Here is a 17,882-nt window from a genome sequence, read left to right as displayed (position 1 = left end):
CGCATTATACAAAGTAAGCTCATTTCTCGCTAAAGATAAATTCCCGATAGTTTTTTTTTACCCAGTTTCGAAGCGCATAATTAAGCCGAGTCAAGCTTTGCCAATGACTATTTTGTGATAGAGCACAGTTTTCTGACAAGTACGTGATATTTTGCAATTCGATCAATTACTTATTGTCAAGGCACGCATGTCGACCAAGTGTTGACTCCGTCGTCTTTCTTCTCTGAGAAAAGAAATACCGAGCAAAAAAGTTAGTCCATCGTTACGGTCTGTTTCTATTATTCTTATTTTCCGAAGCAGTTTAACACACCGTATGCGGATTTTTTCTCTTCGTCGATACATTGCATCGGCAAGGATATAACGAAAAGATCGGCGTATAGAAGACAAATCACAGCCGATTGTCGTATTAAACACTCGAAGTGGGACGGAGAGGCATCTTGAAAATTTATTCCTCGCGTTCTTCGGTGTATTCTAATTTAAATAAAAGAAAAATCAATCGGATGTACGACTTAATCTCAATTACGAAGCCACTTACTTCGATCGCTTCGATAACTAGATGTTGATGATGAATGCTAGTCTGCTAAATCGTCTTTGAACTTCAGATCTAACGTTCAACGTTTCAACAATTACTCGTCGTTTCACTGTAACGAAAAAACTAAAGTACGACGATTGGTACAGTTTGTTTATTTTCATAATTTGGAGGGCTTCTGGAGAAAAGTTTCTCGAGTTAATAGATTGTACATTTTCACTACAGGAAGCAAGAAGAAAGCTGGGCGTAATTACTTCCAGCGTAATAATATCGTCTCTTAACGAGATGCGTAATAGTTCCCAAAAATCTATGAAAGACGTGGTATACGGTATTTGTGAAAGTGTTCCGAGTGGCACGATGCCTGGAAGTTGACTTTCATTTCCGATCCAGCCGCTAAAGAATCGTATCACGTATACACCGACTTACAGTCCTCACCTACGGCGCAACGGATGTTTCGGGAAAAAAAATTCACGCAAGTCCCAAAGAAAATATACAGCCCTTATAACTCAATAGTCACCACAGACGATCATTAGACCATAATTAGAGCGCTAGAAAACGGCAAAGTTTAAAGAATTCAACGTCAAGAACATTTCATTCCCGGAAAGAACAGCGCTCGGAAGCCCGAAACGATTCTCTCGTGACGCGACGGTGTTTCTGTTGTTAATAGGATGAACGATCAAGTGCCTCTCAAGTACCGAATGTCAGCTCTGACCACACGAGTGTCTAAAAATAATCCCCGCACATTGGTATTAAACCGCAGTTTAACGCGATGTGTCGTAGGGTGTAATTCGACGACTCGGTTGATTGATAATTGCACGTGTCATGGATTCCGCGGTTTCTAAAAGGAAGAGATTCGGCCTTAGGCTACGTTCCAGTAATCCCGATCGCCACTTCCTAATTGGCAGCGACCGTTTCCTGCATCACGGTCCATCCATCCAGCGCTGTGAAAGCGTCAGGAGCTGACCGGCGAGACCTTGTCAATTTCCAGGGTCAATTTCATCACGAGGGGTCGCTTGGTCACTTAGTCTGTACGACTTGACGAGCGAGTAGTTCTCCCCCCGCCCCTCCCTCTCTCCCTCTCTCTCTCCCTCTCTCGCTATTTCAAAACACGCGTCTTAAATCGCCTCGATTATCCCTCTCTCTTGAACGACTCGCCTTTTAAGGTTCTTCGGACACGTAGAGCAATGTAAGGATAAAAAGCTGAATTTTTTGTATTTTATTAATCGTTAATAAATACGTGTAGGATAATTTTTTGAGAAAGATCTGACGTGTGGTTTTTGTGCGATTAGTTATTAAAATATGGATATTCAACGTGTAGTCAATAGGGTAACCCTTTGGATGAAATTTAATCACAAGTGCTAAAGATATTATTACAAAAAATTGTATTTCATATTAATCAATTAAATATTTTTATCTAAATGATCGAAAATTCAAGTAGATATCGATTAGCCATATTCAATGATGAATGACGTATCTGACACGTGAAATTGTGGCAACGTCGGATAAAAAAACTTTTTACAATTGTTTTCTTTGCAAATCGTCGAAATTGAGTTGTTTCATTACTCATTTTGTAAATTTATAAATGAAATTCAATTAAACACTGGCAACAACTACATAACACATATCTATTTTATGGACGGAGGAATGATGATCGAGATAGCTGAAATCATTGTGAATTACTTGGAATGAAAAGCATGCCAGAAAGTCAGAAAAGTCGTGAAAACCATTTTAGGTCTTACGGTCAACGCCAAATGATTTCAAAGCGATAATATTGGACAGATTTCTACCTTATCGTGTAATTTTCTCGATTTCCCTTAATTTCCAATGATTTCCCAGCATTCTGGGTGATCCCCAGTGATTATTTGTGATTACCTGTAACTCTGTCGAGAGTCGGAAGGCATCGAAAATCGATGAAAATTACTCGACAGACTGGAAATCAATCTTACTGAATCGGCATCACTCATTTCACTTCCAAGTGAATAACCCTTCGGTGCAAATCCTAACAACGAATGTGGAACACCGACGCAACATTTTCTCGCATCGCTGTAATCCGCTAAAATTCCGCAACGCCGTTGATCGATTCAATATATTCAAACAGCGCGCGAGAACCGCAACAGCAGTCAACTTCGCACCGACGCCGATGCCTGTGCAGTTTCACCGAAGCCGGCGAACTTTCTGTACGGAAGTTTTCTCATTTTTCAGTCTGCGCATTACAACGTAAATCACGGTGACGAATTCGTTGATGTAATCGGTAATCATTAAGAGCCACGGGCACATGTATTAATTAACCCGCACGCGAAAATTAACTCTGGAATGCTTTCTCCTTATAAAAGACGTGTATACGTTTTATTGGAAAAACGCGTCAGGCGATAACGACGGATCGGATTCGTCAACAAGACGCGACGATGCCAGTGATTTAGCGATAAGGAATATCTCTAGATCTAATCGCATAGTCACGTATGCGGTAGACAACTGTTATTTATTATACATACACGAATCCTCTTCTGAGATTTGCTTAATTTCAGTGGCGATAACGCGCCTCGCGATTAAAACGCGAGATCATCGGACATCTGCACTGCGTTATAATAAACATATTCGATAAAAATTTCGGTATTATAGTAACGTTACGCAACGATTGTTTATAATTGATATATGTATATCTCGCTTTTATTATTGCACACACACACACACAGACGCACCGTTATTGGTCCCAGCACGTGTTCAAAATTTATTATTAAACACATCTGCCGCTCCTCTTCTTTTCTCGGACAAAACACAATCTGTACCTACGTGCAGACATTCATATATATATATATATATATATATACATACACACCTACGTAGTTTATACACACGTATTTGCAGACGTGCAGGTAATAGCCGTGAGCGCCCTGGCATGCCGCTTATTGTTAATCATGTGCGTGACAAATGTTGAACGGAATGGATTTCGCACGAAATGATACAGGCATTGCACGCATATACACGTATGACAATGAATGCAAGCGGAAGACTTGAAGTGAAGAAAACAAGATGTATACGGGGAGTTACATACGTGATGTGCAATCGATTTGTGCGATGTGAAAAAAATAATTACAAATTTTGGACTCGGTGTAACTCGCAACTTGTAAAAGGTGGAATTGTTATTATTTAGAGGAATTTTTTTTACAACCCATTAATTGACTTGACCAAGTTTGAGACAAATCGGAAGGGGCGTGGACAATCGATTGCACGTTGCGTATGGAACTCCCCATGTATGGAAGAAATGGGAACTAATGACTGAATATAAATGACAAACATTGAGAACAGCAGTTTGATGTTCGTCAGTGAACGTGAAAGAAAAAATGAATCGGGAATGATGAAAAAAGAAAAAATTATTTAACCGGCGTTAATTCGCTCGGAGTCATTCAAATGTGAACAATCTGCTTTGTCCCAGATTCTCATAATTAGTACCAATAAAAAAAAAAATAAACTTGAATGTCCAATAATGTCCATCGGGTCATTCGCCTGTATTAAGAAATGATAATTACATATCAATGTTATTATATTGACACTTTTTTTGAGAGTCAATGAAACATTTATGCCGCAGATGAAACTTTAATCTTCTATCTTGACCGAAAATTGTGTCCATAAATCGTGTAATAAGAAAGATAATAATTTCTTTCGATTTATAATACGTGTATTACGAACGCGATATAAATTTCTGTACTGTGTCTAATTATTGTGCGCGGCGTGATTACAAAGAATACTTGGAATGCTAGTAATTAAGAAGAGAAAAGAGAGATGAAAAAGTAAAGGAAAAAGATCGAATTCACTTGGAGCAAATTATACCACTACGACGCTATCAAGCACGTAAGATTATAGACGAATAAATATTTACTCATTCGGATCAAACATCTTCGTTTTGGGTAATATATTTCTCATAATAAACATTTTTTGACGGGATTTTATCTACGTACGCGGGTGTCTATATTACGCTCAAGTATACATATATTATCGTTTCCCAGTCACATCCATACAGCGTGTTCTACACAGTAGAACCCCAATTTTATAGTCCACGGATCGAATGATTTTGTTATAGATTTTTTTTCGTCACAAAACTCAACATCTCACAATGTTTCAAATACCGCATCTACGATTCGATAATTCTTTTCAAATTTACGAATCTGTGTGAATTTTTTCCGTTAATTAACACCTTCGTCAGGATTGGCAAATGAATAGGAATAGAGTATAATAAATGAGCTTCTAAAACGTGTTAATTTCAATACCCACGTATACACATATATATATATATATAAAACTTTTGGTCCGGATAATTATTTTTATTTACAACAGCGTTGAATCATAATCTGCAAACGTTTCGTTAAATGAGGGAAGAAAAGATGTGTAGAAGTTCGTTGTCAAGATACGGGTTCTACCGTATAAATCTGCACGTGAACTCTCGCTGACATGCACTACAGTAATCGAAAAAAAGCGATGCAGTTACGTGTACATCTTGTTTTTCTTTTTTACCATATATATATACATATATATTTTTTTTTTTCTTTTGTTTGCGGTCCGTTACATATTACAAGTATTATTTCACTGGGCTAGAAAACAACGTCGTGGGCGGAAATATCGTTAATTACTTCTCAGAGTTTTTATTATACGCATTTGTGTGTACACACACACACATACACGCACGCACGCACATTATACGTATATGGAAATGATTTCTTTCAACGGCGAAATCACTACTCCACGTGTATAATGCATGCGTCAAACGTATTCGAGCCACTTCGTAAGATGCGATGGGCAACTAATCGTAACCTCTGATACGCCTCAGGCGTTGAAGATGATTCGAACTCGCGTAGGTAAACAATTGGAATTAAAAAAATACTCGTCTTTCATGTTCTAGGGAATAACAATGCCGATTTATTATAAACAACGACGATTGAGCGTTCAATGGGTCGCGAAGAAGAGTGCCTGACGTAACATTCGAGTTGAGAAACTTTCCGCGTATACAATAATATGTAAATATACAACTTTTCCGCGCGGGCATAAATCAAGGGGTAGGGTTATAAAATGCCTTTTCATCAATTTATTCAAAGTATAAAATATAAAGTGGTAATAAATTTGTATTCGATGCGGAACGATGGGAGTTGGACGATCGCTTTGATTACGTCTGAAATACCAAATTTATTTTACCTACTTCTACGGTCTTTCAAATCATTCGTAATTCGACGATCTTGTCAAAATAAGTTCATTTGACATCCTTCCCCGAATTTATTTTAACGTATTTGTAGTCGTTCTAATTTAACGGAATTAGTTCGAAAGGGACACTCAAAATTTTCAGACACTTCTCATTAAGTATCGTACGATTATTTTAAAAGCTTCTTGTCGCAAAGATTTCGGACGAATTTCATCACGTTGGTAAAATTAGCAATTCCTTTAGGTTCATTTTATTCTCCGTAAAACTCTTCGGAAACATTTTAAAAATATTTTGCGAGAATTGCAATTCGTCAAAAATTCAGAAAGCCTGCGTAGCTGGAATTTCTCGGCTTAACTTTCCCATAAAAAAAAAACTCAAGCGTATCGTTTCAACGCAAATTTTTTTATTTGAAATATGTAATTATAAAATGAAAATAATGGTTCGTAGAAAAAGTACGAAATGTATAGACGAGAAAAATGTCGATTACACTACAGAAATCACTCATACATTAGACCGTTGATCTCAACTATATTCTTTCTGATTATAGATAATCATACTAAACTTTCCTGTGAGTATTGGGATAATTTGATATTGGTGGAATATTAAATTCATCTTAAGGCTCTACTTCACGGAAACATGTAGTAAATTAGTGATCGTAAAATGTTCTACCTATGTATTAGAAACTACAATAATTGTACGTTAAACGGTTGTTGTTATAAAATTTCCTTGTAATTCAAGCAATTTGTATTTCAAGCGTTATTTTGCACGATACAACCCATTTTACTAGAGTTTTCAGTGTCCGGTATATATGATCTGAAAAGAAGTGATAAATTTGGCGGACCTTGATGGGGCAAACCTAAAAACTTCCCGCCGGGATACGTTTTGTGACGTTAAAACATTCGCGAATGAAATTGAATTTTTTTTTCCCCCCAATATGGTTATTACAGCAACTCAAAAAGCACGTGACCGATAAAATCTAAAATTTAATCAGTTCTAAGTTGAGAAAATCTTGGTTGATATAGACAAATGTCATCAAAATCCATTGATACACTCTCAAGATATCATAATTTTCATTTCGTTCCTGATGCTGTCAATCGAATAACTCGAAAAACCACCAAACGGATCATATCCAAATACATTGAGAAAAGCCGTTTCAATCGAGGCCCAAATCATAAAAATCCGTTAATACGTTCTTCTGCATGCAACCTCGAAGAAGAAATGACTCACACGGGCAAACGTCGAGATCTGGTGAAAAATCATACTTTTCATTTTCCTTGCGATTATAACAAATTCCCTGATACTTCTATTTCTTCGTCAGCTATAAAAAATTGAAAAAAATAAATAAAAAATGAACAAGAAGCGGAAAGTTTAAAATGAAATTTTCGTCGGTGTAGCTGACTTTCGAGGAAAAGGCAAAAAGCCGAACTCTTGTTCGAAATCGGATGGCGCATCGCGATTCCCCGCGAGTTCCATCAAACCAGATCCACCTGCCTGCGCGGCGTCAGGTGCCCACGTCAGGCGCCGCGACGCTCCCCGCCAAAGCGCCCGACGCCGCCGTCTTCCTCCCGGCATTGCCGGACCGCTGCGGCACCGCGCTCGGTTAGCCATCGCCGGAATCAACTCAGTTGCGCGTTGAAACCCAGACGAGAGAGTTGCCGGTTACCGTCGCTAGCCAGCACCTGCTGAGTTCGGTGTTTCCCCAAGAATTTTTTAACGACAGTATCGAGGCCGCGACGAGCTCGATACATACCGGTTTAAATTCATACAACAAAACGCAGACCAGCCCGCGAGAGATTTCCACTCGGGATATTTGATTTTTTTCAAATATTTTTACAATTTCTTGTAAAACGATGCATTTGACGCAGATAGTTTGTATCGGTTAAATTGTGTTGAATTGCATGTAGCAGTGTGCGAGACTTTTTATTTGGATGAATATAACATCGCGTATACTACGTACGTGTTTAATGCAATCTAAGAAAGGCGTTGCGTTCGCGCCGAAATTCAACTTCGTGACTGTCAAAGTTACCTGCACACAACGGTAAAACTACTCGCTTTCTCCAAAGACGTGCACCGCTGTACGGTTCCTTGCTGGGAGAAAGAGAGGTGCTTTTTTTTTCTATACGATATATAAAAACGAAAAGCCCGAACCGAGTAAGTGCGCGCAACCGATGAAGTAAAGAAGGAAAACGGCGCCGAGAACTCGCGTGGATTATCGAAACGGAAAGCAAGAAAAATAGAAGGAAGAAAAAAAAAAAAAGGTAGGATCACGATCTAAAATGATCTCGATATCTGTGCCGCGCGGCGAGGCGAAACCACCGCTGATACTAGTTTAAGACACGCGTCTCGACTCTCGTAGGTATGTAGGTAGATGCACGTAGAGAGACGTAAGGCGTCTAATTATTTGCCGAGGACGTGCCGGAATGCGTCCTTCTGCCGACAAGAGATACAGAGACACTGAAAACCCTGAAAGCTGTCCGCTCTACGGAATTACAGATCACGCATGTGATGCAGAAAAGCTGCAGCGGTCAAACAGTTTTCGCAAAACTGTGCAAGAGACATTAAATCGAACGCGCTCGTTGTCAGTTTCGTTTCTGCTTCATTAGGTGAACGGTACGACGTTGTTAATTAATTTTTAATCGCCAAAGGTTCACCTATTCTGTGCTTTGCGGGTGTGTGCCGTTTCACCGTGCACGCGGCGAGCGACGCGGAGAGAAGCGTAAGCGTCACGCGCACCTTCCTACGCATGTGTGTGAAGTTGGTTGCGAGTGTGCAACAGCTGCTTGGCTTGCATCGGCCGACCCGTAATCAGCGTTTCTACTTCGGCCAAGCGACGCACGCAAGGTTTGCAAGTATGGATATAATAGGCGACGACTGCTCGCCAGCTCGTTGACTCGAAAGTGAGCGCGCGGTGCTGGCGTCGGTTGCCTTGTACGAGGTTACATCGAGCTGACGTGCACCTCGAGCGACGTGATGCGGGATGATCGAACGATCGCTTATTGTTACGAGGGTGCCACCCTGATAGATTTCGACGTCGACGCTTGCGTATCAAAATATCGGAGTCCGCGTATTTCGAACGCAAAAATGGGCTTAAGGTCGCGCAGTAATCGCGCCCTTACCGACCGAGCAAACTCACCCTTTTTCTTCCTATATTAAACGTAAACAAACGGACGAATAGGGCTTAAGCTTTGACGGTGCATCGCTCTTTTGTAGCGGAATTGAGGAAGGTTATTCATATTCCGATAATCGTGAAAAAAATTTGTAATTTTTATAACCACATTTCTCGCATTTCAAGGGCCAAAAAGTGCGCGGCTGAGATACTTTGCGCTATTCCGGAAAGAATGAGGAATAAAATGAGACATCGTTGAACTGTTTTTATGCAATAATCATGCATTAATAAATAAATGGCACGAATTCGACGAATTTACTATAGCGATTTCGTAGAATCCATGCCATTCCTTTAGTTCTGCGTCAAATGAAAATGCATCGGAGCGTTTTGTTCAGAGTTGTGTATAGAATGCGGCTGTTAAGCGTTTGAGATACGCGGGCTTCGATATTTGAAGATATGTGTGTGTCAACATGGAAATCGATCAGGGCACCCCCTTAAACCGCTTCGCTGGAGCAAGAGAGGCATAAATGATGATGGGCGGATCAATGGGACGTTTACGTCTTTTGGACAAATATAACCCAGCTCATTTTACATATACATGCGTTCTTAGGTATCAAGGAAATCCCGAGTTATAAAGATCCTAATTGAACCTCGAACCTCTGATGTTCGAGGATATACCGCGATCCGAAATTGGGACTCGTTTAATCCACGGAAGCCTCGTTTGTAACGTTCCTGGCTTAGACCTCAATTGATCCTTGAGGTTTTCTTTTCTCGAATTCCGTGGATTCGCGGCACTCTTCGAGTTTGACTAAGACCTGACAATCTCGATGACCAATTTCGATCTAGAATTCTTGACAACTTCGAAGCTCTATTCTTGTCAGTCAACCTGAGCTGAGAGGATCTGGAGAGTGTGGAATGACATCTAAATTCTACTCGGCATACCTGAACGACAAAGGAATTATAGAGGGTTGAGAGGTTCGAACGTGTTCCAAATTTTTCTCTCGGGAGTGCGGTGAAACAAATCGGTTCAAATCCTGCGGAGGACATAAAAATTTCCAGGAATATTTAATCATGTCAAAGTTTGTAATGTTGCATAAGAAATCACGAATCGAACACTTGGAAATCAAATTGCAAAAAGAAAGAAACTCGAGAGATTGAAATATTTATTATAACAACGAGGAAGCGTGACCGAGTGAACCGAAATCGTAAGAAATCATTGCGAATCATTTCAAATCACAAATGATATAGCACTCGAGAAATCGCCCGGCAAGTGTTGTAAGTCTGGCGATCTGACGAACGCCGAATGGTGTCAATTCATTAAACTTCTATTGACTTTTAGCTCATCGTGTGATTTTTTAAATCTTCAATGATTTCACAACGTTTTCGATTATTTCTAGTAATTTCCATCGATTTTTTTGTGATTCCATATAATCCGAAAATCACCGACAGTCGTCTTATCGACCGCTCCGAAGTCATCGGAAATCAGGAGTGATATTGGAGATCAGTGTTGATAAATCGCGACCATTAATTTGATCTTCGAGTAGGTAAATGGCCTCTATATTTTACCATTTGTGGCCACCTTCGTAAAATTCTGCACCAACTTGTTAACCTTTACTTTCATTCTGTTCGATTATTCAATATTTTTCATCACCAAAATCCGACTTTAAGCAAGTTCTTGACAAAAGTTTTCGACAATCGACACACCTTATTGTCTTACGAATAGTTTTTGCGTGGATCAAAGCATCCCTGTACCATTCATTCATCGTCATTACCTTCGATCACGCGTCATGAGTTAGAGGACCACGATTCGATCGGACAATAATCACATCAGGTGGCCGAAACTGGTAAAAACTCTGCAATTACCACCGGAAGTTTTTACGGGATTACGAACAAAAAATGAGGATAAAATTTGTTATTTGTGTAATGATTTACTTGTTTGTTTCTTTTTTCCTGCTATTTCGTATACTGACCTTCGATAGTTTTAGGAGCTGGATTTCGAATTCATATCCTGAGGAGTTCACCTTGCGAACTTCAACCTTTCGAAATTTTTTACCTATAGTCGGAGTAATTTTGTGAGAAAAAACCGTGTGGCAATGACGATAATGGATCACCCATCTGCAAATCGCGATCTTCAAGCAAGTTGAATGTTCCTAATATCTAGTAAAACGTTGAACGAAGTGCAAGACGAATGTAGAAGTAGTATCACAAGTCTTTGGAATCCTGAAATCTCGAAGTTATCCGCTAAATTTGCAATTCTCAATCAATTCTCATTGTTAAACAGAGTTGAAAAAACTTTCGACTTTGCGAGATCCATGCAAAAGCAATGTTATTCTTCGGAATGTAAAAATATGGGAACAATTCCAAGGTTTCAGAAGAAAGCATTGAGCTGTTCCTCGTTTCGTCGTATTGTCCGAATAAGCTATTCAAATAAATTCAATTCACTTCTCCAAGTCACAAGTTACTTTATTCTTGACCAAATTGTGTTATCGATCGATTAACATATTCTCCAGGTTAAAGAGGACTTTAAAACGAACCAAAAAAGATTTTCTTCATTTCGAAAATATCGTATTCTTTGAAAAATGTTTGTTCTTCGACTTGTTCTACTTTTTAATCCATTACCGCAGTTGCTTGAATGCAAATATGTGAAGAAGAGGAAGAATTCTCTGGGATGCATTTGGCGTTCCTTGAGTACGGTTGGATACTTACGGATTAGCGTGTGGCAGGGACATTACGCAGTCACTTTAGTCGTGAGCCAACGCAAATACACAAACCGTACCGTGACCTTATGGAAGGAAATGCACGAGCGTGCTGCGAACACTCATGCTGCAAGCATGTTTGGTGTGCAATATATTGTGCACTCGGCGATCCTTACTTCGATCCTTCAAGAATTGGCCGATTGTCAAAAGTGACGTTGATTACGTCACCGCGAAAATTTCAAGCAAAAGATAAAAGAACCGTAAGATAATGTTTCGTCGATTAAAACAATCGTAGTTTCACGTCTTGATAAGAAAAAATGGTTCTCATCGCTAATTGTTGAACGACAAATGATATGTCACGTTAGATCCAAAGCAGAGAACTTGTCTCGTGATTGGTACTTGGCAGAGTCAGCAAATCCATTCATCGTGTGTGTACGAAAGAAATTGATTCGTGATTGGACAAAATACGAGTACTAGTCACACGAGACAGGCAATCGCTCGTGATACTTTTCACATACGGTTTACCTCGTCTCGTTTCGATATCGTTACGTTAAGCGGGGAAGAATAATAATGCACGTACGTTGCACGCGAGTGTAACGATCGCCGAAAAGTTGGTGGCCGTTTCCGAATAGGAAAATAAACGAGCTCGTGACACACGGATATTTTTAGCGGATAGTTATGAATATAGAGGAGTGGCGTGTGTATATTGTATAATGATTTCTGCATAACCAATCTTGCGGATAGCGATGATTGCCGATCCGTTGACGGGAGGAGGATGCCACGGTACCACTGCCAATTAGAAAACTGTTAGCATTCATAACCATCGAGCTCAGCTGTGGTGCCTTTGCGAAGAGTTACTACCATTACAGATAGTCCTCGTCGCGCGTCTCGGAGTTCAAAACTACTTTTCTCCTCTATATATGTATATTATCTATACGCGTATGTACACGCTACTATACACGCATAATGTGACTCGTTGATAATTGTACATCAGAAATGAAAGTGAACGTGCACGTTTGTAGATATATACGCTACTCGGAAGCTTTCACGAATGTCGCAGTATTTTTTTACTCTGCAACGAGGTTGTTTATTGGTCAAGCTATTTATAACGCCGCACACTCACCAGTGATTATCGTATCGGAGTCGAAAGTTTGTGTTTTCGTTTTTTGGTCACCGGAAAAAATTTTGCAGTAATGTTTGGAAATATTTTTACGATTTCCCCGCTTCTAAATAATAATTTCTCCCAATCACCGTGCACCCAGACCCAAAATAGTACAATCTTCTGTCTAACATTGCGACTCTTGTACGATCCTTGATTCGGCTCGACGCTGGACACGTTCGCTTCCGTTATGCTCGTCGATTTACTCGAGAGGTAATCGGAGCCTTGTCTATCGGACGCATGCTCGCGATCGCTTACATTGTGCCCGGCGTTGTATCACACACCTTAATTCAACGTAAAGCAGGGAACATCGCTATCTCGCTATCTCTCCGCGCATGGTGGGGATTTCCCCGTTGTGACGTACGAAAAAAATATAGAGAAGAAAAATAATCAGAGCATCATCTCTCATCGTCGCAGGTTTACACACTGGCGCGTTTACTACGTGTGTTACTACGTATCATACACGTGACCGAGAAAAAGTTCCGATCGTTCCTAGTGTTGGTTACACACCGTGTTCGTCACGGAGCGTGTCGGTTACGGTATACAGAGAGGATGTTACAACCTTTTTTTCATTCGATTATTCAGCGGTAGATAAGAAAATCCCCGGTCGTCAATTTACGATATATTTTCAACAAGAATAGCTCGATTTCGATTTAATTCTATCGCCAAAACAATCGGCTTAACGATGTTGTTCAATTCTCTCGAGTACGCACAATAAATTTTCTGACTTTGTAAACAGTTGGTTATTTTATTGCAAGCTGTTGAGATTAATTTTAGCGTACCTTAGCGTAGAACCCGGTACTCGAAATCTGCGGAGCATGATTTTCGTACGTCCGCTCTATCGCGTGGTTGTTTCCAGACTGAGGAATTCGACTAGCTGATTTTGGTCGTTACGATTACTATAGATCGATGACGTCACTTTATGAACATCCGAACATCCGACATCTAAACTTTGGTTTCAAACCTTAATACTATGTATGATGTACGATGTACGATGTGTGATGATATTATAGGCAAACCGTCGGATTTCGTATCCTTGAAAAAAGGTTACGAGATGCTTGACAGAAATGACGTCGAACGGTCAGAGCTACAGCTGTTGTTTGCGATTGTGTAAGAGAGCGATCGATGATCGACCTTCGTCAAATTTTTGTACATCAATTATCTTATATCTGTACTCGCGATCTTGTAATTCTCGTTACAAGTTCGTTAGATTCTTTCTCCAATATCGATGACGCGTGACATTTGTTCGAAGCGTTTTTTAATTCTGCGAAAATAATCGGACTTGGCGCTGCTCACTTAACATGCAAATTCTTGTTCACGATCAATTTCAGCTATGAAATGCTACCCGTGCTGTTCTTACAAGTTTACGTTTCAGTTATATTTTTTCTCTGTTCTTGCTATGGAATTAAAGTAATGACACAAGAAACAGTCCCTTTTTACCGACTGAAATTATCGGAAACTAACTTTCTCGACAAAGGAAGGACATAAGATAATTGGTAAAATCGAATGTCAAAAACAGTCGTGCCAGTGGAAGAAAAAAAAATTAGAAGAAACACTAGACGTCGATAACGTTTTTTTTTTTTTTTTTTTCAGCCATCACAAGCACACCGTTCGTCTTTCATCTAAACAAAATTACAATCAGTTTTGCTGGCTGATGAATTCCATCCCGACAAATCACCTGACAATTAGATGATGCGGTATAAATTCGAAATGTGACACACCTATTACAGCGAAGCAGCTCTGTCAGGCATACAGGATACATATATAATATACAACACACGCGTGTAGACGCTGGAAGTGACTTGAAAAGCGAGTTTATATTTCAGTACATGTATCGTGTATGCGTCGTGCATAAATCAACGGAATGCCAGAAGCAGGAGCATTCTTATAATTTCCTCTCCGTTTGAAATGGGAGCCGCATTGAACGCCTTTGCACCGCCTCTCCAGCATGCGCATACATATTAAGGAAAGGGAAGTGATTATACGACGCGTAAAATTCGCCATACGCGACACGAGTGTCTGGGTATTGGTAAATATGATTCAGCCATAGACTGAACCATGGGTTACGTAGTTATACGGTGTGCTATACGCTGCACTAGATGCTGACTAATCGGGACTCGTTGAGCGTTGTACGGCTTCAGAGTGTGTGGTTCAAACGGTCAGTGTAGACTGTAACTCACACATGAATCCTGCGTAATGCTGTATACGTATATATATATATATATATATGTACGCGTAATAAAATTTACCGTACTATTTTACAATGCTTCACTGCATATCGAGATATCCTGCACCCATTACCATGCACCACCACCACCACCACCACCACCACTACCACTGTACGTAACTTTGTGAAACGATGCCGCCAGCACATTGCACACTCTCCAGTCAATTTCATTCCACTTCCGCACCTCTCTAAACGGCTTTTCTTACGTTACTTTTAGGATCCAGTTTCTTGTCTCCTGTTGTTCGTCGGATAACGAAAGATATAAATTTACCTCGCGGTATTGAGTTGTAACAAAGTTTGTACGATTTTCCACTTCTCGTTCAAAGAGGATGTAGGTGTGTTGTAATCCTGAGAATTATTCCAAGCTCAATGCAGGAATCCTGATGCCTTACGATGAAATCCTTGACTAACCGTTTCCTCGTTTGTCTTTTTTTCTCATTCTTTTTGCCTCTATGATTCAGACAACGGAGAGCAAAATACGGTTTCGAAATGAATCGTAGAACACAGAGTCAAAGTATTTGGAAAATTGTTGAAATCAATCGAATATCAAAGTACGATTCTTTGGAGAGAAGCCAATATTATATATATGCGCTGCATTCGAATCGCAGCTGACTAAAATTCCTATTTTAAGATGTCTCTTGTGCAAGTTTTGAAACTAGTTGATTATGCAATATGTATATTACGTAACGAGAGAAGAATGTGTTTTTTCATCCAATCATTTGAAAAGAGTCGATTTACGTTTAACATTTGAAATGAGACTGGGCAAGAACGAATAATATAAAACTATAAGTGTATGTTTTTTTATCCAAACGAAGTTATGAAGCGAATTAATAAATGAATAAATAAAATCTCTTCTTCCTTCAAGGTTATGCAGTGTGAAAAGCTGTTTAGCGATTCAAAAATTGTAAAAAAAAAATGATGGTAAAATAGCGAAGAAGGGGATTTACTCGTATCGTATTCCGAAGCCATAAACCAACTAATACATCAAACGAATGAACTTGACAAAATTTGCCGAATCAATCCAACGTTCAAAAGTTGTCCGAAGTTGGTATACGTTAAATGGGGGTGTATTTATTACCACGAAAGAAATTTCCACCACAGAGTCTTACCGCGTGCAACCAATCGCGTCTACAAGTTTCCTCTTACAAATATAAACCACGAAGAGTTTGTTTTTCGCATTAGCGTTCGAAGAGTTGAGAAAATGTGACACTAAAAAATTACGAAACGCTTGCCAACTGGGAGGAAAAATAGAGAAGAGGAAGAAGATCTCGCGTGTGATCAGCTTCTGTATGAATACCGCCAGTGACGGCGTTTCGTCCGTTTGCTATTTCGCGTCGTGTTTTTACTTTGTTATCATACGTCTCTCGCTTCCTCTAATAAACCCAGATATAAATGAAATATCTAATTCGAAGCACATCGCTGCTGTTACATTCGAGCTGTCGTCGTTGCGGAATTTTCGCATAGAGAGAAAGCGTCTTGCGAGTTAGACAGTTTCATGCTTGCCTAGGTTTTATCTACGTTTCTGCACAGTCCATCCGCAGTCTACATGCAGGCGACCGAATCCGCCTGTCCGTATAAATAGGCGAATGCGAAATAACTGCATATTTTACCCGTCGAGCCGTCAAGGCGAGATTCTAAAACGATACGCGGTACGTCTTGCAGTACAAGGAAATAATATCGTTGCCAATCTCGCTAGAAAATCGCGAATCGCCGAGTTTAACGCCTACTAAACGACATTGCTGCAATTCAAGTACGAAAAAAAATTCCCATCAACGAAACAAAGTCATCACATTTAATAGGTCATAATCAATATACATAAATGGATAAATGATAAATATGGATAAATAATCGACAAGTGATTTCTATAATATCACTATTCGATATTGATTTATCGAACAATCTTGAGGCAACGAATCGATTCAAGACTCTTAATTTTCAAAGTTCGTGTAACCGCGTCGAAACGGTGAAACCCGATTTTAATGTTCATTCAACAAAAATTAAAGGGTATAATAATAATGTCTTCCTCAGGCCGTATCCCGTATGTACATTATTCAACTATAGCTGCACGAAAGACAATCAGGATCTTTATGATCGTTCGTTAATGATTTTTTATCGACGAACAGGCTGCTTCGTAAATCGCAATATCCCGGCAGCACAAGTTCGTAGTTTTGTTGCGAGGATTATTTATCGGACGAATTGAGAATTCCAAGTCAGCGTCTCGAGTTCGACACGCACTTCACACACGTGAAGGTAGTTTACACTCGCGTGCGTTGTACCGAAGGGTATAATATACGACCAACGTACGGAATACTGATAGACGCCTAGTTTCGAAGTGGATACCTAACGCATATAATTCTTACGAAATAATTTCTTATTCTCATTCGAACCAGGAATTTGATACGTCCGCGATACGTGTCGTTATTATCAAATGTAAGAACTACGCACGCTGTTAAAAATTGTTGTGAAACAACAAGAGAGTTGTCAATTTAAAAATTCGGTGCAGCGGCGCAAATAACTGTGTATTTGTCTTCAGTTTGCAATACAAATTTTTGATTCTGATAAATTGTGTAGTATATTTATTGTGTTTGTAAATTGAATAAACAGTAAATGTACAGCGAATTCACCGTTCCGTATCCGAATAAAACTTCCAATGCAGTGTAGTAGGTTTCGTACAGAAATTTTGAACAGTGCAAAACACGAGAAGGAAAGAAATATCGAAAGAGAAAAAAATGACAAAGAATGAAAAAAGCTGCCTATACGCGAGTCTAACGGATGTTGAACCTCGACTTCCGGTTGGCCCGGTGGAATATTGTTAATTCGTTCGTCGGGAACTGGAGCAAGTCTTTAAAGTCGAAACGATTTGCCTCTCATTCGAATGTACGCGCATACGGTGGTAAGATAATTGACTGCAGAGAAAAAATATATATGAAACGACAGAAACTTTCGCAGAGTTTCGCTGTCGTTATTACAGGCATTA

The 17,882-nt window shown here is 39.6% G+C and overlaps 1 protein-coding gene across 2 annotated transcripts in view; it reads left to right on the top strand.

The window, feature by feature from the left end:
* LOC124181460 overlaps positions 1-17,882 on the top strand; it is a 66,742-nt gene that overhangs the window by 14,662 nt on the left and 34,198 nt on the right. The window contains exon 1 of one of the 2 annotated variants that reach the window (XM_046568061.1): positions 7,333-7,975. The exons of the other annotated variant lie outside the window; for it this stretch is intronic. The gene's annotated coding sequence lies outside the window, so the exon portion shown is untranslated. Of the gene's footprint in view, positions 1-7,332; positions 7,976-17,882 lie in introns of those variants that run through there. 2 annotated transcript variants of the gene reach the window in all.

The sequence above is a fragment of the Neodiprion fabricii genome, chromosome 4 (genome assembly GCF_021155785.1).
Source record: "Neodiprion fabricii isolate iyNeoFabr1 chromosome 4, iyNeoFabr1.1, whole genome shotgun sequence".
Classification (NCBI taxonomy): domain Eukaryota; kingdom Metazoa; phylum Arthropoda; class Insecta; order Hymenoptera; family Diprionidae; genus Neodiprion; species Neodiprion fabricii.
The sequence above is the reverse complement of the archived record's forward strand: the minus strand, read 5'-3'. Positions and strand labels throughout refer to the sequence as shown.